We start from the raw sequence: 27,800 nt of genomic DNA on the forward strand, positions 1-27,800 counted from the left end.
CCAGTGACAGGAAAGCAAGAAATGAGAAACAGAAGTCAGGCCCTAATGAGCAGCACATGAGAAGGAGGTGTGATGGGGGCACAGAGTGAGAAAAGGCATTCAGCAAAGTCAAGATAAAGATGGAACAAGTGTGAGATTAAGAGAAATAAATGAAACAAGTAGGGAGTCAAGGAAACTTGAAATGAAAAGTGAGTCTTGACCACGATTTCCAGAGGGACAGGAAGAGGGCGATGAGGGGCCCTGAAGGTCAACCTGCACATATTTAGTCAGTTATAACAAGAGAAAATTGCTTCCTCATTACAAGGCTGGGAATGATGTTGATCATTTTTTCTTCCTCTTAGAGAACTGCATGGAAGTTATAATTGGTATGAGGGAGCATGGGGTGCCCAGTTCAGACCCTTGCTCAATGGGAAAACCCCAGAGGCATGTGCCAAGCTGGATAATGACAGCTGTGACCATCAAATCATGCAGCCAGCCTTTCAGAAGAGACAGGGTCAACCCCAGAGACCGGATGGGTTATATGTAGGTCTCTAAAGAGAAGAGAGAGGAACTCTTTTCCTGAATTGGCTATAAAAATGACAAGTTTATTTAACAGGTATGGAGAAGGTGAAAGGATATATATAGGATATATGTAGGATATATACAGAGAGAAAGAAGGAAAGAAGAAAGAAAGAAAGAAAGAAAGAAAGAAAGAAAGAAAGAAAGAAAGAAAGAAAGAAAGAAAGAAAGGAAAAGAGAAAGAAAGTAGGAAGGAAGGGAAAAAAAAATGGGAGTACTGGTTTGTTACAATATACTTTGTTTGCTTATAAAAACTCACATGAATGCCTGGAACTCTGAAGTGATTTCATTTTCAACAGACTTGATTCTTTGGGAACACCAAACTTATTTCAGATAATTTGGCGGAGTACAAAAGCTTCTTTAATACCCTTCGTTGATGAAGGGAAGGGCTTAATGAATACCATTGTACCTCCTCACAAACACTGCCTGAAGACCTACTTTGGATGGATACACTGTTATGCTACACATACTGTGTGGGCAGGCACAGGACATGATTCCCTTCTGTGTGGGGCTTATGGTGTGCTGGGGGAGATGGCAAGGTGCAAAAGGGAGATAACAAGGACAGCATTTGTGAGAGATCTATTAAGATATGAAGGAACTCACAGGAAGCAGAGGCTACTGAGGGCCTATGGTGGAACTAGGGTCCACAAAGATCTCAAAGAGAGTCAGGTGTTTAGCCTGAGTCTCAAAGGTAGGACTTTGAGAGTTAATCAAAAAGGTCATTTCAACATTGGGGCTAAGCAGGAGAATGGAATGTACCCACCATATTCAAGGAAGGGTGAAGAGTCATTCCTAAGATAGCCCATAGGCATGGTCCTTGGGATCTGAGAACATTAATATATATTTATATTTATATTTATATTTATATTTATATTTATATTTATATTTATATTTATATTTATATTTATATATATGCCTACACTAATATATATATATGCCTACATTAATATATATATGCCTACATTAATATACATGTATATGCCTACACATCTGAGAACATTAATATATATATGCCTACACACCACACACACACACACACACACACATTCTCTAAGAGCTCCAAATAAATTACAGATGAAGAGATGTTGTCTGTGTTTTTGATTTGGGAATACTGAAGCTATTTCTTGAAGGAGCCGCAATGTACAGTGCCCACCATGGAATATGAGGTGGTATATGTTAAAGCAGGCAACAAGGTTGGCTAACAGGTGGCCAGACCTTAGTGAAAAGAGAAGATTATGAAAATACGGGAGAGACCACCAACCAGGCATTAATAAGTTTCCTTCCCATAGATATGAAAGTGTGAGTATGTTGCATATTGAAATTAGCTTTCTTTGACATGTGGCAGTTCACATAAAAATATGAAGTTTATAGCCACCAAACTCCATATAAGAAAGGCTTGGTTTTGGTATGTTTGATTATAATATTATAGGATATTGCTTTCTATCAAAGCAAAGTTAATTGTCAGAAATATAGGAATCAAGCATATGTTTAATTTAATAATTACCAGTTTTTATACAAGAAGATGAAGGCATAGCTAAATTTAATTTTTAGTCATTTTTTATGAATCTGCTTTGCAGCACAATTAACAATGGACTTAGTGATCTCTAAACAAGAATATTTGCAGCCATCAGATAAGAACTATTTCTGCAGAAACAGTTTAATGAAGAATTTGATTTTACTTCGGAAACCATCTCCCCTCATGGATTCAGATTTCATTACCCATCATTAATGGCAAATTAATTCTTGGGAAAAAAATAAAACTGAAGAACCAGAGATATTACCAAATAAACTCTCTGACACTTCCTTTGTCCATCTGAGCCATCATCTTAGGAGCCAGCACAGAATCTGCCAAAGGCAATAAAATCACCTGTGTACGAGATTAGGATTGCATTCAAATGAGACAGAAGGTATTTGACTCAAAATGAAAGTGGAATTAGATTCAAAATTTTACAGTTTCGGGTTTTGGCTCATGGTGTACTCACTGGAGAGCCAAAAAGTTTGTTATAGAAACTGAGTACAAATGTAAATGCTCTTGTGTCTTATAAGATCGTCTTCTTGGCAATATCTGCTTATTACAAAATTAAACTGGAAGCTTACAGATAATGACAACAAATTCTTATTACTATGCTAACAGAAAACATTAATAAGCAATATTTAAAATATTAAAATCTTTAACACATTTAAAGACCTTTTAAAATTCTGTAGGACCATTTAAATATGCTTTTAATAAGACTTGACTCTACCACCTGAAATCATAAAACACCTAGAAGAAAACTTAAGGGGTGAGATCGCAGACATCAATCACTCTTGGCAACGATTTTTTAGATATGACTACAAAAGTGGAAGCAACAAAAGCAAAAATAAACAAGTGAAACTACAAACTAAAATCCTCTGCACAGTAAAAAGCAATCAATGGGGCGCCTGGGTGGCTCAGTTGGTTAAGCGTCTGACTCTTGGTTGGGCTTAGGTTTGGACTCATGATCTCACAGTTAGTGAGTTGGGACCCCTCTCTCCCCCCTCCACTGTTTGCACTCATGCTCTCTCAAAATAAATAAATAAACTTGAAAAAAAAAGGAAAATCATCAAAATAAATAATAACCTACTCTATGGTAGAACATATTTGTAAGTCACATATCTGATAAGGAGTTAATAGCCAAAATATATAAAGAATTTATACAATTCAATTGCTAAAAGCAATCTGATTACAAAATGGGCAGAGGATCTGAATAGACTTTTAAAAAAATTTTTTTTTATAGTTTATTTATTTTTGAGACAGAGAGAGACAGAGAATGAGTGGGGGAGGGGCAGAGAGAGAAGGAGACAGAATCTGAAGCAGGCTTCAGGCTCTGAGCTGTCAGCACAGAGCCTAATGCGGGGCTCGAACCCATGAACCATGAGATCTGACCTGAGCTGAAGTCGGACACTTAACCAACTGAGCCACCCAGGCACCCCAAGAATAGGCTTTTTTTAAAGAAGACACACAGACGACCAGCAGGTATAAGAAAAGATGCTCGGCATCACTAATCATCAGGGAAATGTGAAGAAACCCCAATGAAATATCACCCCACACATGTTAGAGTGACTACTATGAAAAAGACAAGAAATAATAAGTATTTATGAGGATATAGAGAAGAGGAAACACCAGTGCACTATTGCTGGAATGTAAATTGGTTCAGTCACTACAAAAATAATACAGAGGTTACTAACAAAAATTAAAAATAGAACTATCATATGATCTAGCAATTCTACATCTGAGTATTTACCTAAAAAAGGCAAAAACACTAATTTGAAAATATATAATCACCCATGTTTACTGCATTATTATTTACAATAACTAAGATATGGAAACAATCTAAGTGTCCATAAGTGACTAAAGGAGATGGGGTATATAGATACAATGGAATATTATTCAGCCATAAAAAGGAAAGAAATCTTGCCATTGCAACAATATGGACAGGCCTTGAGGGCATTACACTAATTGAAATAAGTCAGACCGAGAAAGACAAATACCATATGATCTCACTTATATGTGAAATTTAAAACAAAACAAACAGAACACCTCAGTCATGGATACAGAAGACAGATAAGTGGTTTTCAGAGGTGAGGGTTGGGGAAGGGCAAAATGGGTAAAGGAGATCAAAAGGTACACACTTCTGGTTATAAAATAAATAAATCATGGGGATGTAATGTACAGCATGGTTACTGCAGTGAATAATACTGTATTGCATATATGAATACTGCTAAGAAAGTAGATCTTAAAGTCTTCAGCATAAAACCGTTTCTGTAACTATGTGTGGTAACAAATGTTAACTGGACTTACTGCAGTGGTCATTTTGCAATATACACAAATATTAAATCATTATGTTGTACATCTGCAACTAATCTAATGTTGTATATGAAAATATTTTTAACCCGTTTCAAGATATTTTAAAAATTCTGTAGGACCATGTAAACATACAAAGCTTAGTTTCAATTGATTTTAATAATGCCACGTGACCTGAAAGATCACAACATGCATTCATCCGTGTGAAGAACAGAGATACTAGGAGGCATGGGTTTGGCTCCATTGGCCTTTTACAAATTCCTGTGACTGTTGTTTGCTACCCATTATCCCTGCAAACTCAGCCTGTTTCTCTTTCATTTTCTTGCTCAAGTTACCTCTGAATTATCCATCTCATTTCTCCTTTTGTAAGCTGTTTAAGTCCTGAACTTTCTTTGATATCAATTTCAATCGCCTCCTCCTCCAGGAAACTTTTCAGAATGCTCTGCCCTGCAAATAGTTACAATAGAGACTAAAGCCAGAACAGCCTATTTGTGACCTGCCAACTCCTTTTCTAGAGCAAGGTAGGAACCAATCTTTCTGGATTCTTCTATACCATTAATTTTGTACTTAGTTATCTTTCATATGCTATGCATTACTTTAAACTTTTATTGATTGATTCATCTGAAAATAAATAAATGCTGCACCATCTACATGCCCAGCTATTTGAAGCTGATGGGAAATAAGAATTATCATTTTTCCTTATTTTGAGTGCAACAACACAACGCAAACATTTAAAAAGTAAAAATACTTAAGGGAATTCCATTTATATCAGTGTACTCCAGTATTTGCCTTACAAGAGAAAGTGAAAACGTACTAGGTTTCTGTGTTGTTTTTATATGTGAAAATCACCACATGTCTGGTCCTTCTAGAGAGTGGTTGATAAACTATATGCCCTATCACCCAAATTCAGCCCACTACCTATTGTTTTTACATAATGTCTTATTGGAACATAGCCACACTTCTTCCTAATCTAGCTATTATCTTTGGCTGAATTTGTGCTGCAAGTGCAGAGTGACATAGCTGTAACAGAGACTGATGGCCTGCAAAACGTATTTGCAATCTGGCCATTTATAAGATGTAACGATCCCTTTTCTAGAGCAAAGCTGGAACTACCATATACCTATTTAATATTTAAAAGCCTACATTTTGGGGCACCTGAGTGGCTCAGTCTGTTGGGTGCCTGACTTTGGCTCAGGTCATGATCTTGCAGTCAGTCCATGGGTTGGAGCCCTGCATGGGTCTCTGTTCTGCCAACTCTCGGAGCCTGGAGCCTGCTTTGGATTCTGCATCTCCCTCTCTCTGCCCCTCCCCCGTGTATGCTCTCTCTCTCTGTCTCTCTGTCTCTCAAAAATAAACATTTAAAAAAAATTAAAAGTCTAGGTTTTGGTGTCTAAATATCATTCACCAATATAAAGAAACAGTGATCCCTGGAGAAGTGGTTGATTCAAGGATTGTAGCAGGGAAAATATAAAATGAGCCTGAAGCATCTTACAAGGACAGTAACTAAGGAAGTACTCCCAAATGGATGGGGTCATGTCTAAAGGGGACAGGAGCTAATCTGAAAGAGTTCTCAGTGGTCAAAGCTGGGACAATCTGAGGCAGAAAATAAGTGATGTTTATATTGGATTACAACCCATAGAAAAAATGTTACTCATGAATAAGTCTATACTAATATAAATAAGAAAATCTCAAAGAAATGAGAGAAATACAACATCACCATTGAAATGCCACAATAACACTGTTGCAGGAAAAATATCTACTAATCGCTGCTGAGATTAGTGAGTGAAAATTTGAGGAGAAACAGCATATTGGCATAGTCACAAAGTATCTCTCCTAAGATACTAATTTCAAATGAAAAAATAGTAACAGTAGAGAAACCCAGCAGATACCACCTTAATCAAGTGTTCAAGGTTAACATCCCTCCACTCATAAAGACATATGGACATCATTTACCCCATTGTTAAGATGCACTGAGAAGGGCATGCGACCTCTGTGATAGTCTTGCTATAAACACAACCTTGGTCTAATCGTGAGAAAATATCAGACCAACCCAAAGTGAGTTATATTCTACAAAATAAGTAACAAGTACTCTTCAAAAATGCCCAGGTCAGGAAAGACAACTGTCGCAGATTAGAGGACATTAAGGAGACACCACAAATAAACGCAGTGCTGGATACTGGGGAAATATGACCCGCCTTTTGTAAATTAATAGTATTGTCACAATGACAGTTTCTTAGCTTTGGTCATTGTGCTATAGTTCTAGAAAATATTAACATTAGTAGAAAATGGGTAAAGGTTATGCAGGATCCCTCTATACTATTTCTGCAATTCTTCTAACATTATTCAAAATAACAACCAAAAAAAAAAAAAAGTGGTCGAATAAAGAAAAATCAGTTTTCTGACTAAGGAAGCCAATGTGTGTGTGTGTTTTTTTTTTATTGTTTCCTTCTTTTTTTTTTTTCTTTTTAGTAACAACATTCTCAAGTTATAATATTCAGGTTAGTATAGAATTTCCAGCAACTGAAAAAGAGAACTACTGCTGTGTCTATTCTATTGTTTCTAAGTGGAAGTCGTTTCTTTGACTTTCACATACTCGCAGAGTTTTAGCCCTAAGAAAGCAAAAGAAACTGTAATGGAGTCAAAGAAGAGGAGGGCATAATGGGATCAGGCTGGAATGAATGTCTCTTGCCCCCCAGGGTCCTCACAGCCAGATACTCTGTGCATGTCCTGACTGCATGAAGACCAGATTTGGAGCAGCAGGAGGCAGGCTGGACTTTGGAGGCCACAAGGCTCCTTCCCCCTGCCTTTCCCTATAGAAAATAAATTGTATCTTTCTTGTTCAGAGAAGGGCCTGAAGTCTGGGTGTGGCTTATAGAAATCACTGTCATTATTTTTGAGGCTATCTCAATGTTGGAGTAAGGAATACAGAAAGTAAGAATGTGTCTGATGCTGAAATTAGAAAAGGGGAAAAGCCTTCCTTTATTTCAAAGCATAACTTCTATGAACTATGTATTTTTTTCTAAATTTCTATTAAAATTAGAAGAGCCTTGAAACAAAACATATTATAATATATTAATTTCAATCATTTGGTCCACCACTCTGTTAATCGCTACTAGAAATTAAAAAACAAACAAAAAGCACATTATCTTCATCCTCAAAATGTTTGCAATCTTTGGAAGCAACAAATTAACTCACAAGAAATACAAAGAATTATGTATAAAACCATAACAATGAATGCAAATGGGATACTCAGAGAAATGAAAATACCTGCTAGAGGGAATGTTGTTCTGCATTGATATCATCAGAAAGATTAATCTGTTCCTTGAAAGTAGATAATAATATTACCAAAATATTAGCTTTACTGTAAAGATTAAATAAGGCACTGCAGAAAAGAAAATTAAGTCCTTTCCTTACAAGATACATTTCGAGTACAAAAAAAGCCTAAAAGGAAAAAATATCATTTTAAATTATTGATATAAAATATTAGAAATATCCTTCTTTAAACAAGGCACAAAAGACAAAGTTCTCAAAGTAATGTATATATAAAATATATAGTAATATATATTTATTACTAAAGGATGAAAGACATTACTAAATATCAAGGAGGAATGGTGATTACTAAATACGTATATATAGTAACATATATATTACTAAATCAAAGATTTTAACTTCTTGATCTTAAGACTCTATAAACAGTAAAACAAACAAACAAACAAACAACAGACTGCCCAATTAATAGAGTGAGGAAAAATTAGAATAAAGAATATATAAATAATTCAGGACACCTAAGAGCTTGAATGGAAATAAAATTACATTTTTTGTTATCACTGAGCTCTAGTTGAAATCTCAGCATTTTCTTCTACAATAAATGTAGGCTGCAAACCAGAGTGGCATGAGTTGTACCTGAGACTGTCAAAATTAGAGTTTATGCATTTTTTATGCAACATTATAGTTGTTGCAGCCACCTCGAAATATTGTTAATACTCATCACTTCCTCCAGATTAGAGTAGTATAGATCATCCACGAGGTCTTATTATTTAATGCATTAAGAAAGATGTGCCACTTCATTACTATTTTTTTAATATTTTGCTAGTTATGATTTAATATTATTGAATTCTTTTTAATCCTATGGATTTTATTAAGGAAAAATGTTTAATTCTCCCCAAAAAGGAGTCTTCAGTGTCTTTAACAGGCTACCAAAAGGGCTGATGGCATGACAGAGGTTAAGAACCACTGAACCATGTTCGTATGAATAGAAGGTTATAAACAACAGTGAGAGAAAACAGCTAGTGTCAAAATGATGTATGTACAATATGGTATGATTTGTATGGGTTTTTATGAAAATCACATGAAGTAATACCATATATTTTTCCTGAAATCATATTCATGCATAAGAATCTATAAAAATAAATGTATGGGGATACAATAAATTCATGATCGTCTTTGCCTTTAGGAATGGGGGAGGTGAAAAAGATGTGAGAAGGTGGATAAAAAAAGACTTCATATTTAGCTAGAGTGTTTTATTTCTTTTACTTAAAAATGAAAGAAAACAGATGTCATTTTTAACATCTATAAATCCAGGGTAATGGATACACTGATGGTTGTGCTTTTAAATTTTTTTAAAGATCCAAAAATAAAGTTTTAATACACTTTTAGAAATTGATTTAAAACAGATACTTTTTTAAACTGTTTGAACAATCCTTAATATGTAATAAAGACTTCATAGCTTTCAGGTATTTCTATTATGGTTATTAAAGATGAAAAAAATTGATTTAAAAAAGATACTTCAGGGGAGGCTGGGTGGCTCAGTCAGTTGAGCATCTGACTTCAGCTCAGGTCATGATCTCACAGTTCGTGGGTTCGAGCCCCGCGTGGGGCTCTGGGCTGACAGCTAGAGCCTGTAGCCTGTTTCAGATTCTGTGTTTCCCTCTCTCTCTGCCCCAACCCTGTTCATGCTCTGTTTCTGTCTGTCTCAAAAATAAATACAACTTTAAAAAAAAATTTTTAAGACACTCCATTAAAGTGTTTTGAGGGGCGCCTGGGTGGCTTAGTCGGTTAAGCGTCCGACTTTCACTTAGGTCATGATCTCGCGGTTCGTGGGTTCGAGCCCCGCGTCGGGCTCTGTGCTGACTGCCAGCTCAGAGCCTGGAGCCTGTTTCAGCCTCTCTCTCTGACCCTCCCCTGCTCACGCTGTCTCTCTCTCTCTCTCTCTCTTCTAGAAATAAATAAAACATTTAAAAAAAAATTATAGAAAAAAAGATAAAAAAAAAATAAAGTGTTTTGAACAATTCTTAATATACAATAAACACTTCATAGCTTTCAGGTATTTCTATTATTGCTATTGAACATGAAAAAAAGGGTGTTGGAAAACAAAAGGGGAAAGGATTGTCCTTCCAATGTGAGAAAATCTACATGGGTAAAGGCAAACTCAAAAGGAGCATGTTAAGAGTTAATGAGATGTTGTCAACAGTCTTTTAGAGTACTCCTTCATGCTAGAATTATTTTTGTGAGCTATTTATCATTCCAGTTCATGCCTCAGAACATAAGACTCTGAATTTCCAGTTATCAGTTATGTGGACAAAACCAGACCTGGGAGACCTGGAAGCCCAGAGTAGACATGGGTGGTCTGATGCTTATTGGGTAACTGGGCTTAGCGTGATCTGCACAGTGCTGGTATCAACTGATGCAAAGGAGAAGAAGCTCATCCATCAAACAGGCTACCCTACCAAACAGGTGTCCCATCCTTGAAAGGATTCTGGCCAAGGTTGGAGGACCCTCCTTCTTGCTAAGCAAGATGAAATAAATTAAAGAAGGCCTTGTACGAACAGCACTTGGTTTGATGGAGAAGGCAGACACATTGCAGTGCATATCAGTGAAATTCTGAAAATAGACATTCTACCTTTCTTTATCTTTTTCTCTTTCTTTCTTTCTTTCTTTCTTTCTTTCTTTCTTTCTTTCTTTCTTTCTTTCTTTCTTTCTTTCGTCTTTCTTTCTTTCTTTCTTTCCTTCAAAGAGACATGCCAAAGAAGACTGTTTTGTAATTCAATAATTAAATAAGATAAATACTAAATACTATTATAATTTATCATCTTCCTGGAGACACACAATATATATTAGACTATTAAAGGCTCCAAGGAATCTTATTTCCGTTTTCAACCCAGCATCTCCCAAACTGATTATTAAAATCTCATGGAACTTATATTCTAAGGAGATCACTTTGGAAACACTTTTGTAGTATTTCAAAAAATCAAAACAACTTTAGATATTTTTGTATGGGAGGGAAATTTCCTAAACATCCAGTTTCCACTTGAAGCATGACACTAAAAGATGATTACAAATATATTAGAGCGCATAAAGCTGGATGAATTTCCAAGGCAGCAGCTTATCTCAGAGGTCTGATCACTGTCAAAGTCTCTTTATGGTTTATGGTCCTGTCAAAAACCCTCAGTTTTCCCATATGTACATATATGGTACTCTTTCCTTCCCAGTTAATTGTGCCATAAATAATTTCTTCTTATCTGCATATCGATTACAAGGTAATGAATGCCACTTCATATTATGTGAAATACAAATCAAGCCCTAGACCCCATGAGATAATTTTCTTGGCCAAACTCCCAGGCCCTGTACTTGGGATGAACTTCAATTGTGTCTCTAGGGTTAGTGAGTGTTATGTTTCTAAGTGATGATCTGTTTATTTCATGCCACATTTGCAAGCTGTCTTTTTCTCCAATGTACCATTAAGCATTACATTGAGATTTTTTAAGGTGTTCAATTCACTTTATTTTTCTAAATGTTCTTTATTCAAATTTATCTCAATGTACAATTTGTTCATACCTTATCTCTCCAGAGAGCTTTGAGGTTACTCTTTCCCTACAGGGGGCTTGCAGAAAAAAAATAGCAGCTAAAATCCATAGTTTACAAAGGCATATTTTCTTCTTCCCAATCTTTAACATGCTTGCTCCAATGAAAATAATGTCTTGCTTGCAGATGAACCAAAGGAGGCTTCTCATTCATTGACTTTTCTCTTTTTACAAAGCCACATACCTGTGCCAATTCTTTTTGGAAATGCTAGTGTAGTTTCCTCCTTCTTTAAATAAAACTTGGGGTGTCAGTTTCACATTGGAAATTTATTTGATATCAGTGAGAGAAATATTTCCATCTGAAAGATATTATCTTTGAGATTGAGTCAGTTTCCATGCTGAGAAAAGGATCAAGGAGCTATAACAACTGTTGAAGAAGTGAAACTCAATGTGTAAAATATTTTCAAATGTAGAAACAGCATACAGTGAAGGCGAAAGATTGAAAAGAGCATTGTCCTTTGACGATTCTGAATGGCTGTATCTTTATTTCAAGGCTGAAATGCTCTTGCGCATTTGCTTAAAAACTTTTCTCCCAATACCACTGCTTAAGTAATCTCCTCTTGAACGAGAAGAGAGAGGCAATGCAAATTATATTTTTAATATTAAACTTTTTCCTAAAATTCAAACCATATGTGACACAATGGATTTAAAATTGTTTCCTGAGATTTGGGGGTTTCCTTTTGGTTACCAAACCCTTTGACCTTTTTTGCCCTTAACTGCAAAAGTATGCATTTGATGAAAATTCACATCCCAAACCTATTAAGGTGTATGTAAAAGGTAAACTTTCAAAATGGGCACAGAATATCTTTCTAAAGCATTCTGTAAATCTTCTCACTTTGCTGTTCAGAAGATTGGTATCGGCAATGGTTTTAAATGAGAAGACAACCTTAATTGCAAGATCACCCTCCAAGACTCTTTCACACCCACCTCTTGAGACAGCACTTCGCTTCCGAAATGGGGACCCACTACACTTGAGCTATGAATGATTACCTTCTGAAGTACGCCAAAGCAAGTTAAAATATTGCAAAAAAAGTTAACCCAGAGGATACTCAAGACACATAATTACTACAGGGAAAACACTTTCATATTTTCTTAAACTGAGGATCCATAAATGTGACAGAAGTTTTCATATTTCCATGGTTGAAATCAATTGCGTCCTTATGGGTTTTGGTGCTCACATTAAAACACATCATTGAAAACTTACAACTGTTTTCATCTATTTTTATTCCATTTAACCACACAGGTCTCAGGCTCTAATTGTATTTTGCTCTCTTGACCTTGCCATGCAAATAGGATTGCTATAGCTGGAAAACATACTTCTATGGGGAACATAGTAAATGTTAAAGACTATGTTGGTATTATTTCTCTTGCTCAGTGCTGAAATGAATTTTTCAAAATGCTCCTGGATTAAGAGTGTTTTCTTATATCTATTTTCTTTTTATTGTGTGCCTTTCATGTTTTAATATTTTAATGTAGTTCATTCAGTTACTCAGGGAATAATTGTCTAAGCTGTCCTTTTATTCATGGCAAAATAATATATTTGCATTTCAAATATTATACTTTTAATATCTGTAAAAACCCATAGCTTGCAGGCCAATCAGTATGTGCATATGCTAAGAAATATTTATATATTTTAAATTATATATATAAATATATAAATTATAGTATTTCATGCATATGTGTGTTTAAATATATGTATTTGACCTTGTAAGAGAAAGCCGGTGATATTTCCAACTACCCTTGACTTTTTTTAAGATTATGAAGTGTGGGGTAAATCTGGGTATATTTGTCATTTATGAATCACTAAAATTTCCAACAATAATTCAAACTTATAGGAAATTCAAAAAGTGCTATGTGTTTTTCCAGCAACTATTCCTCTAAAGTGTAGTTTTTAAATAGTGCATCACCTGATCTAAGTTTTTCACTCTCTCCGCTTACTCTTTATTTGAGATGCTAAAAAAACAGTAGAGGAATCTACGGATATTACTAAGACAAAGTACATGAGGCTGGGAAATTTCTTCCAGAATTTACCACAAGTCTTAGAGTGAACACAGAGGCACCTCCTCAAGTGAAGTAGTTTTGTGCCTGTTAAGGCATCATATGGACTCAAGGTACCCACTGCTGGCTGTATCACAAGGTGCCTTGAAGGCTGTAGACACTTCTGTTCTCTGGGAGAAGTGGTCCCATCTAAGTAGCTAATTACTCCTCCTCCGCTGACGTCCTCTGGGCCTGCTCCTGTCCTACTTATTTATTTTTTTATGTTTTCAGTAAAAGGCAATATGGTTGAAATGACAAAATTGATTTCTCTCATCTGAGCTTGAGCAAGATACTTAACAACTCTAAACTTTGGATTTTTAAAAATCTGAAAATGGAGAAATTAATACTACTTCTTTTTTAAAGTTGTGATAAAGAGTAAATGAGTTAATCCCTATTAGCATGGTACATGATACCCAGTCAGTGCTTATAACGTCTTATCTGTTATTAATTTCCAAAATTAACATTAACCTCTCTGAGCCTCTTTGTCTCTTATCAGTAAAGTGGGGATGATAATGTCAATTTTATATATTTTTCTGTAGATTGAATCAGCTCATACATAGTTAAACACTTGGCATAGAGCCTGGTATGTAGTAAGCATTCAAGAAAGGTTACTTCCCTGTCCGCCTTCTGGAACCATGGTGAAACTCAAGCTAGAAAGTGTGTGACATTTTGCTCTGTATCTCAGCTCCCTATTTCAAAAAATCAATCCTGTAGTCTAGCTTTAGTTCCTAATAAGTCCATCTTTCGAAAATTAGTACAAGAAAGGAATTGACAGCCTTCTTTGTTTCTTTTCTGGCTTTAGGTACCCAGGCCCTCTTTGGCACTGTCATTCATTCCTGGGGCCTGTCTTCAGCGTCAGCCATGGTCAGCCCTAAGCATCAGGAATATCCTGATTTAGAAGCACATGTTCTTAAAATATGAAGAAAAGAACAGAAAATTCAAAAAGTGATTCAACAAAAGGTCAAAGTCATGTTTAAACTAGCTGTCTGTACAACTTAAGCACAGTATTGCTGAATGAGACACTATCACAGAAAAAGCAGACGGCCAAACGGACCATATGCTGGGAAGGGAATCTGCAGCACTGAAATTCAGTAGTCGTGGGTCTACCACCACCAGGCCTGACCTGGGTGGGCTGCTTCGGCTTATCTTAGAAGTGCTTTCCTAGGCTCTGAAATAGGTACATAAAATATGCCTCGTAGGGTTGTTCTGAGGATCAGAGGTGAACTAGGTAGTGTTATAAGTAGAGTAAAATGGCATACTATTATTATAAATTTGCTGGTAAGAAGGGGGCAAAAAGAAGGCATGTAGGAAAGGAATAAGGCCTGGTGGGCACAGAAAGCAAACACTAAAGAAAATTAAAATATCTCAACTTATTAATCAGACATTGCTTTCTAGAGTGCACTCTCTCTTGCATACTTCCCTTCCTTTATTTTAAGCAGAGGCATGGCCAAGTCTTCTCTGTCCCTGCAGGTCTTATATTGCAATCCCACCTGGAATGTTTTCAGATTATCCCTAAACATTTAAAAGTGAAAAATGAAGCTGACCTAATTTGAGAAAAGAAGAAGAAAAAGGGGGCTGACATTTTTCTAACTTGAGAATTTTCAAAATGCAACCTGGATTGATACAGGATATTTCTAATAAGTTCTAATTATAAATACATTTGTGTGGCACAATTTAATTTATTGGGAAACTAATTTTATTCAGTCTTTTTTTTCTTTTTAATGTGAAAGCAAAACCTCCACGATGTTGCCATTATACCATAAATATAATTTTCCAAACTGGAAACCATGGCAACTGTTTTAATAATAGAATATGATTGGCTGCATGTGAAAAAATAAAACCACATTCTAAATAATTAAATTGTTTCTCAATATAAAATAATAATATCTCAAACATTTTCATGTTTTTATGTGTACAATGTGATACACTGTCTCAGTCTGTAGGGAAGCTTATAATTACTAGGCCATCTTTTCATATACTACATTCTTTTTGTCACTAATCCATGAATTAAAATGATAATTCAAAGAAAATAACCTGTCTGGAAAAGAGAAACCTGAAAATTAAGTCCTGAGAATTAGGTCCTTTAGAATAGATTCTTTTTATGTTGGTCCATCCAATTGAATACATTTTCTATGATTTGGGAGGAAGAGTTTTATCATTTTTAACAGGGGTCAGGCCAGGAACACCGATTTAAATCAGATACCCGTCAATTTGGGTTCACATATCTGCATTCATATATTCTAGGAGATTAAACAAAAAGGCAAAGGCTTTTCATTGACACAATGTCTGTCCAAATAACAAAAATCTGCTGAAAAGGGGAAATTTTAATTCAAGCATCCAGCTGTTTTAGCTTCCTAGTGGGCATTTGGCATCACTGCAACAAAACATCTGCATGGCTCAAACCACTTGCCTTTCCACTGCATTGTCTGGCAGGACCTTTTAAAAGCAGGCCATCGTGGAATCATATTGCCAAGTTCCAAGACGGAATTCAAACCATATTGCCTATATGCTGTTCAGATGTCTTGTGGAATAAGGTTATGGGAAGACATAAATAGATAAATGCCTGGATAACAATAAACGAATGAATAATTCATACACACGAAAGGTTCAGGCAGTGATATTCACACATATGGCCTTGCTAAGTGAAAAAGACATTCCTGTATCCAAATATAGTGTCAGCACCACAACTAGTGAATAATATTTTATTTCTCCAAAGGTCAATATGATAATACTTAGTCTGCCAAATTCTAATAGCTATTGCCCAGTCATTAGTGGCAAAGTCAGAGACGGTAGTAATGATTTTGACCCTAGAAATTTCAATCCTGTTTTCAGTGAGTTAACCGGAGGAAGGCATACACTTCTATTCAATGTCTGGAATATGACATATATGAGTTGCTGTTCAGAATATATTTCTCAAAATCATGTGTGCCATTAATAAATATTTATGGAGAGTATAAGAGTATATTCACGTATTTCTCAACGTGTTGTGATCCATCTTGTAGTTTAGGCATAGATTCTGTTGTATAACAGAGCATTTAATTTTCATAAGGGTACTGACCTGACCAGTAAAACCAATCTTTTTGTCAAGATTACTAGAACCTTTTTTTGTATAATAAGTGTTTACTTTTAAAGGATTTCTCTTAGAGAATCCCAACTGTCACAGAGCTTTCTTCCATACTGCTTATTTATACTACAACCAGTCACAAAAGACTTACTTCTAAGTAACTATAAACTGAACTTCTTTTATATGGCTTATTTAGCATCTATTACCAACTGGGCCACATAGAAAGGAGGAAAATGTGCATTATAAAAATAGAGAAGCATTCTGAATATGACCATAAGCTATTCACAAAAGAAAAAGAATAGAGGTGTTATCAGATCTGTGTTTTGCTGACCAGTACCCGATTTGTGTGTGCATTTCTGGTAAGAGTAGATAAATGAAGGTATACTGATTTAACATTTCAACCACTCTATTCATTCTGCCTTTGATTATACAAATATAGCAAAGAACACAGCGAATCCATCCTTTCTGTCACATACCCGCTTTGGAAATCCCAAAGTTCATCCTGTAAAACTCAAACCCTTTAAAATTTCAGTACTACAGGGTAAGCATTCATTCAGAATGAATTTTACTCATACCTTTCAAACTATTTTATTGAAATGTTACATTTATAGTACTCTTGATAATTTCATTTTTTTAACCAACTCCTTAAGTTTCTTTAAAAGGTGACTATAGTCATATTTTTTCAGAAGTCGTTCTATATACAACTGCAGAGCTGGAAAGAAATCCTTTGAGATACATCTGAAGCAGTATCTTTAATTCATCTTTATATATGGATGAATGATAGTTATAGACAAGTAATAAATAGTTTAAACATATTGATAAAGAAACAATGAAAAGAGAATAAAAATATCAAAGGAAAGTATATCACTCTGTTTTTAAAGAACAATAGAAAATATTTTGTAATTATTTAAGTAAACTAAAATCCTTAATTATGTATTTAGAGAATTTGTTTCAAAAACCTATCTTTATCATTCATTAGCAAAGTACATATTTTTTGTAAACTGCATTTTTTTGTAAAATGTGAGAATATAAATAGTAATTTCATTCCTTTTTGAATGCTTAAATTTCAAGTAATCAATATTTTTACTACTGTACATGTCTAAAATAACTTGAATATTACTTAAGTGTTGTCTCCTTTCAAAAGCAAGTACTAACTTGGGAAATTCCTAAGTTGTTTGTTTCTTTTCTATCTATAATCAGTTTTCAATGAGAAATCATTCTAAGGACTCATACTTTAAGGTGGCAAAAAGGAGAAAACTTACCAAATACTTTGGGGGTTAAAATCTGTATCCTGATCCGTAAGTTTTATGAACCAAAGTGAGTCCCTGTGGTATCATTTATTATAGCTAAAATGATTGGAACTGGGGGCCCATGACACTATTACCTGTTTCTGTAGATTTATTGAAAATTAGCAATTCCATTTATATCTATAAGATTTCAGGGATTACACTGCTATAGACTAGAAAATTGATAGATTTATGAGTCTAGTGAATCTAGTTGTACGGACTAATACAGCAACAGAGAAAATTTAGAGGTTTGTGCTCCTAAAGGAGTTAACCTTTGGATAAAGAAACATTTCTCAAGTGGAATGTGAGAAATTATTGAATCCATAAATTGTCACTGCTGCAAAGTTAAAGAGAGGTGGGGAGAGAGAACTAACTGTACAAGTTTAACTTTTATATTTTTGTGTAAGAAAGAATGAGAAGCAAAAGTTACCTAAAACAATTTGTACTATGACTTGATTTGCTAATAATTGCTCATGGGGTATGGAGAGCTGACCTATAGAAGCCCTCAGCTCTAGATTTTATTTTGGGCTGCCTTGCATCAAACTGTATGCATCCCACATGACTTGGGGGAATTTCGATAATGTCTCGAATCACAGTTTACACATCACATGTCCCTCCTGATCCTTAGCACTGTACTAAGCACAAAGTGTACATATACAATAAATATTTATTGTTTCTCATTATTGTTGATAATTTAAATACATATTGACAGCCGGTGATTTACGGTAATACTAGAGATGCCAGTTCTGCTTATAAAACAATTATATGGTGATGGTTTGCCTCCCATGTAACTTTACCACACCTTAAAAAGATTAATTTAATAATTATAACTCGGTTATTTTTTTATTTTTTAAATATTTGTTTAGTTTTGAGAGGGAGAGAGACAGAGTGTGAGCGGGGGAGGGGCAGAGAGAGAGGGAGACACAATCTGATGCAGGCTCCAGGCTCTGAGCTGTCAGCACATAGCCCGAAACAGGGCTAGAACTCACAGACCACGAGGTGATGACCTGAGCTGAAGTTGGATGCCTAATGGACTGAGCCACCCAGGCGTTCCTACAGTTGGTTATCAACCTGACAGCTGAAATGCCTGCAGAGAAATTTACACAAACCTTTTTAAACACTTATGACCATTGTCATGGATCAAGGGCATATAGAATTTAACATGAAGAATTTAAACAAGAGACATCTGAATATATTCTTTTATTACATGATCTCCTTACTTCCTGCAAGTATCCTGTGTAAGATATTTTAGAAGTTATAGTTGGGTATTCATACTCAACTATACTCAAATGGTTTATTTACCATTTATATCCCTTACAAAATTCTTTTTATATTGATACTGAGAGTCGACAAATGACAGCATGTAGGAAAGGGTAGGAATGAACTCCCTAGTTCCATAAATGTCTTTTTAAAAAAAGGTCCACATAATTTCTTTTTTTTTTCATTAAAATTCACAACATGAAAGCCAATTTTTGTTTTCTTAACAACAGATGAAAATTGTTTTTTAAGGTCTTTACATGCCAGCATATCGCCTTTTCCCTGGTCTAATACTAAGTGACAGCCCCATATTGAGCAATTTTAAACCAGGTCTTCGATTTATGGCAGACATGTCGAAAATCTGTGATAAATGAAATAGATATTTAATGACACCTAATGTGTAGTGATACAGCATAATATAGGTGGTTTGGCTTAGAAAAGACTTGCAAACATTATGCCACCAGAGCAAAGCAGCTGAAAGCTTAGCATAATTCCATAAAATATTCAGCTACAGAAAGATTTCATAACAAAAGATCAAGAAAATAATACATTTACTTAAGAATGTGAAAATTACCTTGGAACTTACTTTGCTATTTGCATTTTATCTTGAAACTTGCCAAGGTTTGGAGCTTAAGTTTTTCATTCTTTCTGTTTATTGGAGGTTCTTAGGTTTCAAGAGAATAAATAATTATTTCTGGGTAAGCATACTTCTGAATTTAAAACAGAACACACCAGGGGAGCCTGGGTGGCTTAGTCGGTTAAGCGTCCGACTTTCTCTTAGGTCATGATCTTGCGGTTCGTGGGTTCGAGCCCCGTGTCGGGCTCTGTGCTGACTGCCAGCTCAGGACCTGGAGCCTGTTTCAGAGTCTGTGACTTCCTTTCTCTCTGACCCTCCCCTGCTCACGCTGTCTGTCTGTCTATCTCTCTCTCCTAGAAATAAATAAAAAACATTAAAAAAAATTTTAAAAAAACCCAGAATACACCATTAAGCTAAATAACCATTAGAATATTTATCCATCAATGGTCTAACACTATGTGTGTAATCATATGATTAAATATCTTTCATTTTATGTAGCTAACAGTTTTATTATCTTTAATTGAAAGTGTGTAAATATATATTTGAAAACTGTAAGAAATAAAACAAAAATCACTAATGATTATACTGATCAGCAAAAGCCACTATTATCTTGATGTGTTTCCTTACAGTCTTTGGTTTATGTATATAGAGAAAACTTATTTTTTTTTCCTTCAAATGGAATTTTAAAACATTTGTGTTACTCTAACATGGGTTTACAGCAACCTCTATATCCTTAATCCAAGAACAGTCTTGTTTTATATGGACATCATCCTTCTAGAGGGAGTGAATACAAACGAAAGGGCAAAAAAGAAAAAGAACATTTGCCCATCAGGTTACATCAACCAGAAGTGTGCTTACTAATGAGAGTACAAGGGGTCTCAGAAAAAAGGAGTAGGCAGCCAGAGAGTTAAATATCAACAAATATATCTATTGTTTAGGATAAATCAATCTACTAGTAATTATCCATTAGGGATCAATCTATTTGTAATGCAATGAGGAAAAGTGTTTATACTAGAAAAGTTTGCAGGAACAGACTATTAATTGGGAAGAAAGCCCTTCTCATACCCAATTGGGGAAAAAAGCCATGGGTCTGGCTGCTTTAACACAGCATGGTACTAAGGAAGGGTTTTCTTTCCTTTTGCTTTTGTTTGTTTGTTTTTTGCTTTTTGTTTTTGTTTTTGTCTTAGACGATTGGGGTAGCAATGAAAAGAAGGGAAGAAAGGTAAAGGTGGAGCCAAGACATGGCAGAACATCATGTTACAATATGTAACCCTCCTTATGGTTTCTCCTCGTCAGCACTCCCTGCACACCTAAATCTTCAACACAGATTCAGAAAACACAAATATTGCTGTGAGTGAGTATCTTGTGGAAACCAAAGAAGGCAATGCAATCTAAGTCCGGATGGTTCAAGACAAAAGGGGAATACAGTTGAAGACAGCATGGTGAAGTAAGGTATAAAATTTCACATCAAGCAAGAGAAGGCCTTTGAGCTTTCACGGAGTCAAGGACACAAGTTTGGATCTCTGAAGGATAAAATGGCCTTAGCTGAATACAGGTCATACATTTATATTCATTCATACTTGATATTGTTTATAAGACATATCTCTGAAGCCAATAACATTTTTGGAAACACATTTTATTGGTGCAATAGTATTATTACACTAAAGTAGTCTTGCTTTTCGACATGATACTCTACATAGAAAACCCGACAGATTCCACCAGAAGCCTACTAGAACTGATCCAAGAATTCAGACAAGTTGCAGGGTACAAAATCAACATACAGAAATCAGTTGCATTTTTATACACCAACAATGAAGCAACAGAAAGAGAAATCAAGAAACTGATCCCATTCACAACTGCACAAAAAAAACATAAAATACCTAAGAATAAACCTAACCAAGGATACAAGAGATCTGTATGATGAAAACTATAGAAAACTTATGAAGGAAATTGAAGAAGACACAAAGAAATGGAAAAACATTCCATGTTCATGGATCGGACGAACAAATATAGTTAAAATGTCACTACTACCCAAAGCAATCTACACATTCAATGCAATCCCAATCAAAACTGCACCAGCATACTTCTCAAAACTAGAACAAACTATCCAAAAATTTGTATGGAACCACAAAAGACCCCGAATAGCCAAAGTAATACTGAAAAATAAAACCAAAACGGGAGGGATCACCATCCAGGACTTTAGCCTCTACTACAAAGCTGTCATCATCAAGACAGTATGGTATTGGCACAAAAACAGACACATAGACCAATGGAACAGAATTGAGAACTCAGAAGTGGACCCAAAGGTATACAGCCAACTGATCTTTGACAAAGCAGGAAAGAACATCCAATGGAAAAAAAGACAGCCTCTTTAACAGATGGTGTTGGGAGATCTGGACAGCAACATGCAGAAGATTGAAACTAGATCACTTTCTCACACCATGCACAAAAATAAACTCAAAATTGATAAAGGACCTGAATGTAAGACAGGAAACTATCAACACCCTAGAGGAGAAAGCAGGAAACAACCTCCTTGACCTCCACCGCAGCAACTTCTTACTTGACACATCCCCAAAAGCAAGGGAATCAAGAGCAAAAATAAACTGTTGGGACCTCATCAAGATTAAAAGCTTCTGCACAGCCAAGGAAACAACCCAGAAAATTAATAGGCAACCAACGGAATGGGAAAAGATAGTTGCAAATGACATATCAGATAAAGGGTTAATATCCAGAATCTATAAGGAACTCACCAAACTACACGCCCGAAAAACAAACAACCCAGTGAAGAAATGGGCAGAAGATATGAACAGACACTTCTCCAAAGAGGACATCCAGATGGCCAACAGACACATGAAACGATGCTCAGCATCCCTCCTCATCAGGGAAATACAAATCAAAACCACACTGAGATACCACCTCACGCCAGTCAGAGTGGCTAAAATGAGCAAATCAGAGGACTCTAGATGCCGGAGAGGATGTGGAGAAACGGGCACCCTCCTACCCTGTTGGTGGGAATGTAAACTGGTGCAGCCCCTCTGGAAAACAGTGTGGAAGTTCCTCAAAAAGTTAAGAATAGAACTCCCCTATGACTCAGCAATAGCACTGCTAGGAATTTACCCAAGGGATACATGAGTGCTGGTGCATAGGAGTACATGTACCCCAATGTTCATAGCAGCACTCTCCACAATAGCTAAAACATGGAAAGAGCCTAAGTGTCCATCAACGGACGAATGGATCAAGAAGATGTGGTTTATCTATACGATGGACTACTACATGGCAATGAGAAACAATGAAATCTGGCCATGTGTAGCAACATGGATGGACCTTGAGGGTGTTATGCTGAGCGAAATAAGTCAGGCAGAGAAGGACAAATATCCCATGTTTGCACATATAGGAGGATTAGAAGGAACTTAACTGAGGACCATGGGTGAGAAGAAGGGGGGAAATGGTGGGGGAAAGGGAGAGAGGCAAACCATGAGAGACTCTTGAATGGTGAGAACAAACTGAGGACTGATGGGTGTGGGGAGAGGGGGGAGATGGGAATGGAGGAGGGCACTTGTGGGGATGAGCACTGGGTATAATACAGAAACCACCTTGACAATAAACTATTTGTAAAAAAAAAAAATTAAAAAAATAAAGTAATCTAGCTTTTATATCTTACTCTTTCTATTTGTTCCCAGCTTTTTGAGATTTCTGAACAAAATTGTCAATAGTAATTTTATACTAATTAGGCAAACAAGTCTAATTATCTCATTAGGATAGATGAATGCCTAATCTTGCATTGAAAAATTAAGTGTTTACAAGTTATGATATATATTGCAAATCTCTTTGAGAAAAGGTATATGAATTTCCACCATCATGAGCAGAGTATAAATTTATCTGTTTTATATAACATTACCAGCACTATTATATTTTAATAGTATTTTACTCTTTTAACATTAAAAATATTGTCTATAGGGATACATTAAAAGTACTTTATAACATTCCTGTTTCTCTCTTTTTAAGTTGGGAATTAGGATCATCAAAGCAAATCTAGAAAGTAGACAAAACTGATCATCTGAGCCAGGAAGTGGTCACCAATTAAGGTTAAGACATATGTATTGCTTTTGTTTTATATAAATGAAAGTTTCATGTCCTCTTGAGAGAAAACGGAGACTCTGAAGAGGTCCCAAAGGAGACTGAGATGGGGAAAATATTGTTTATTAGTTAATGAGATGTCGTATAATATCATGGAAGCCATGTGGCTACTACCCGGGCTAAGCTGAGAGGCTAACATAACATAACTTAAATAGCTGAGCAGACTGTTGATTCCGACTCAGATCAGACAGGATAAAAAGGGAATGCATTCTTCTGGGAGCCTTTTGCGTTAGAAATCATCCACCAAGGGAATCAAAGAGGCAAAGGAAAGTAAGTAGTTCTGAAGTCAAGCAGGCTGGAAAATAAACGATGGGAAACAGGTAAGACATGTTTGCCCTTTCTAGGAAGTGAGGGAGGAACAAGAAATGTCCCTCAGGAACTGCTGGAGGAGCCAGAAAGCAATATTGATCAGTGTGGTCCTAGTGCTTCCAATGGACCCAGTACCGGGGCTTCTAGAAAACAGGCTTCTTGGGAAGAGGAGAACGCGTGGATAATCAGAAGAGTGATAGATGGGAATACTTCTGGCCCATCTTTCTGCCTATGTAATTCACTCCTCAACTGCTTGTGCGATATGAGATGGAAATCAGGATGTGGACCTCCTTCCAGGATTTAATCAGCTTGAATATGGCCCAGCCCACACGATATTAAAATCCAGGTGTCTGCCGCAAGAAACTACGTATGAGACTATAACACAGAAATTATAAAACTCAATACATTTCTGAGAATGCAGAGATCCGTTTCCAAATTGTACACAACTTGGAAGTTACCCCCTGACCCTCATGGTTGTAATGCACAGTACAAAGGGGCAATGGAGAGAAACACTCACTTTTTGAATACAATTTGCAGGACACCAATTTAGATTATAGGAAAATAGAGATTAAGAGCAGCAGAAGAAAGAAGGATGGAAAATACTAGTTATCTATAGGCGGAGGACGTTTAAGAGGTCTTCCCTTTTTCAGTGGTAGGATGGACTAAATGGTACACTTTTTAAATGGTTTTCTATCCTAAGATATGGAGACATAAAGATTTTTGTCCTAAGCCATTGAACATTTCCCAAACAGCTGAAGCTAAAAATGGGTACTATCTGTTTTCCTCAAAGAGATTACATTATTTCTAAAGGGTTAACTTCATATTCCATAAATAAATTTGCCAGAGTATAAATGCTTCTAAACATACACAGATGGAATTTCTCTCTCTCTTTATTTCTCTAATATGTGCCCTCTGAGAGGAAACACATGGGTTTTACTTCCTGACTTGATCAAATACCCTTTGATAGTATTAGAACAAACACATTGCTGAAGGACATTCTTCTAACCACAGGTAAACACTTAGCATGGGTAACTCAGACCTATGCGGTCAGCCTTTTTTCCTTGTCAATGTTTTAGCATTGCTGATACACGGACAGCCAAACTAATGGCATGAAGATACTATGAATTTTCTGGGTAAGAGAATAACCTGCCTTAGGACAAAGTCAAAATAACTGCTTTTCCTTTATTTTGATTAACCACTGATTAGCTCTTCTCCTCAATCCTACATCTCTGATTAGTTTTTAACAAATTAGGCTCAGTGAGGAGTTGGAAACATTTCATAGTTGTTCATTCTTGAGGATTATAATGTGGGTGGTATGCTGCAAAGAATTGGGTAAAATCACTCTCCCCATTCATAAATATCGTATTAGAATTTTCTTTCCCAATGACATGAGACTGCAAAGAATGACACATGATGCAGTGTTTCTTCTTTGCTGACCATATGTGAAAACACCTTGTTGGCTCACAGCACTGGATATTATTCCTTTAGCCTATCACTGTTTTTAATTCTGCTTCTGAGAATCTTAATATGCTTGAAAGTTTTGCCCCCAAAGGTTTCTTCCCACTGCTAAATGGTGGTGCTATCCTTCTGGCTAGTCTGGCAGCAGCAAGTATTTCCAGTAAGGCCATTTTCTGAAAACCTAGAGACATATCGAGTTTAGTGGCATCACATTCTCTGTACCTAGTATCTTCCCAGTTTGGGAATTTGACTTTGATAATCAGGGTATGCACACTCACTTTATGGCTCTTAAAATTATTGTAATTAATTTGATTTTCAATATGATAACTACATACTTTTCTAAATGTATAAAAGGCATGTTAATGAGTATGACATTTATTCTGTTCTTCAATAAGTGCTGATTAAGCATCTTGTAGGAGTCTAGTAGGTTTGGGGGACATAATCCCTGCTTCCACAAACCTGAAATTCTACATCATAGAGTGAAAAATTTTAAACAAAACAAAACCAAAAAAAAAAAAAAAAGGGTAAGGACTACACAATAATACGAGAAGCAAGAAGCCTAGAATGGGGTGAACAAGGGAGAAATAGATGGAAATCAGGTCAGAGAGGTAGTCTAGATCTGGTGGTGTGCTAAGGCCAGCTCAAATAGGGTTACATGAGCTTTTTGTAAAAATTTCAGGAATTTTGTGAGCCTACAGTTGAACTATGGGCACCTTAAAATCAGCTGTGGTGGGAGTGTTTACATGGAAATCAGTAAAGGCTACACATCCAAGATTTCCTTCCTCCCAGGGATCTGGTTGTTAAATATTTGCCTACATACCACTGCCTAGAGCACTTAGTTTTATAGGAATGGAAGTTTTGAGATGATAAATTGAATAGAAAATTATTGGGGAATTGTATGCATGAAAGTAAAAAATCTCTCCGGCTACTGCATTAAAAGCAGACTATGGTAGAGAAAGAGTGGAAACATAAAAACCCTTTGGAAAGTATTTTGCAATTGTTACTGAAAATTCTCCAGCTGAATGGAATCAGAATTTCTCAATCTTCCAATTATTCATAAATAAGACATCTGGAGCAGATTATATGAACTCAGGCAGAGTTGCCTAAAAACAGACCTTTGGCACCAATGGCAAGACTCCAAGAAATCTACAGCCAAGGATGGTTGAGAAATGCTCACACTTCTCTTTTCAAGGTATTGATAGAATCCATTTGTTGATTTTTTGTGGGCATTAGCCTGTTGCTAAATTTTGGGTCATAGAATAACTAGTTTAAATGTATATTTACTCCTAATGAAATTTAAAGTACATCGATGCTATACTTTGTCCCAAAACTCCCAGAGGAAACACAAACTTTCATAAGAGGGAGATTTGAGGTGATGGGAAGGTGAAAGAGACTAGTTTCTGAAGTTACCTCCACGTTCTCATGTTCGCTTTTTTAAATGTTTATTTATTTATTTTGAGAGAGAGAGAGAGAGAGGGAGAGAGAGAATGACTGAGGGAGAGGGACAATGGAAGAGAAAGAGAGAATCTTAAGCAGGTTCCATACTCAATGCAGAGTCTGACTCAGGGCTTGATTCCATGACCCTGGGATCATGACCAGAACCAAAAACAAGAGTTGGACACTCAACTGACTGAGCCATCCTGGCACCCATGTTGTTGTTGTTGTTGTTGTTGTTGCTGTTTTCTATTAACAGAAGAGTCAGACATATTGCTGTATTTTCCTGGAAAAGGGATACCATCTTTTTTTCTTTTTAGTTAAAGCTTTTGGCTAAAGTATATCACACACACAGCTCAATTACCATTCACCCATTATAAGCGGCTTTAAATTGAAGAAAAAGAAAACTGCCAGTATCTACTATTTTACGCTCTCTCTGTCACTACTCTTGAAATCACTGTCCTAGCTTATAGAACTCAACACATGTTATTGTATAGCAATAGAGCCTTCATTCTCATTGCTTTATAATAATCCACTGTAAAAATATGCCAAATGTGTTTATTATACTACTGATTGACATTTGGGTCATTTCCTATATTTGTCTTCTGTGAATAATACTTCTATGAACATTTTTTAAAATGTCTTATAAGGAACAGATATGTATATTTCCTCGGGGCATTATACAGCAGTGGAATTGATGTGTCAAAGTGTACACATGATCAACTCTGGAATACACTACCAGATAGATCTCAAGAGTGTAATGTTTATACACCATGAGCAGTGTAAGAAAATTCCAGTTACTCTACATTCTAACCAATATTTGGTATTCTCAGTCTTCTCATATGGATTCTATTTGGTATTTTTCCCATTTAAATTTTCACTCTCCCGATGGTTAATGAGACTAATCTCATTCACTTTTTTTTGTTGTAAAGAGCCTGTTGAAGTCTTTTGACCAGTTTTCTTTTCTTACTTTTTTTTTTTTTTTTTTTTTTTTTTTTTT

The sequence above is a fragment of the Hyaena hyaena genome, unplaced genomic scaffold (genome assembly GCF_003009895.1).
Source record: "Hyaena hyaena isolate Hyena2069 unplaced genomic scaffold, ASM300989v1 scaffold_463, whole genome shotgun sequence".
In the NCBI taxonomy this organism is placed as follows: Eukaryota; Metazoa; Chordata; class Mammalia; order Carnivora; family Hyaenidae; genus Hyaena; species Hyaena hyaena.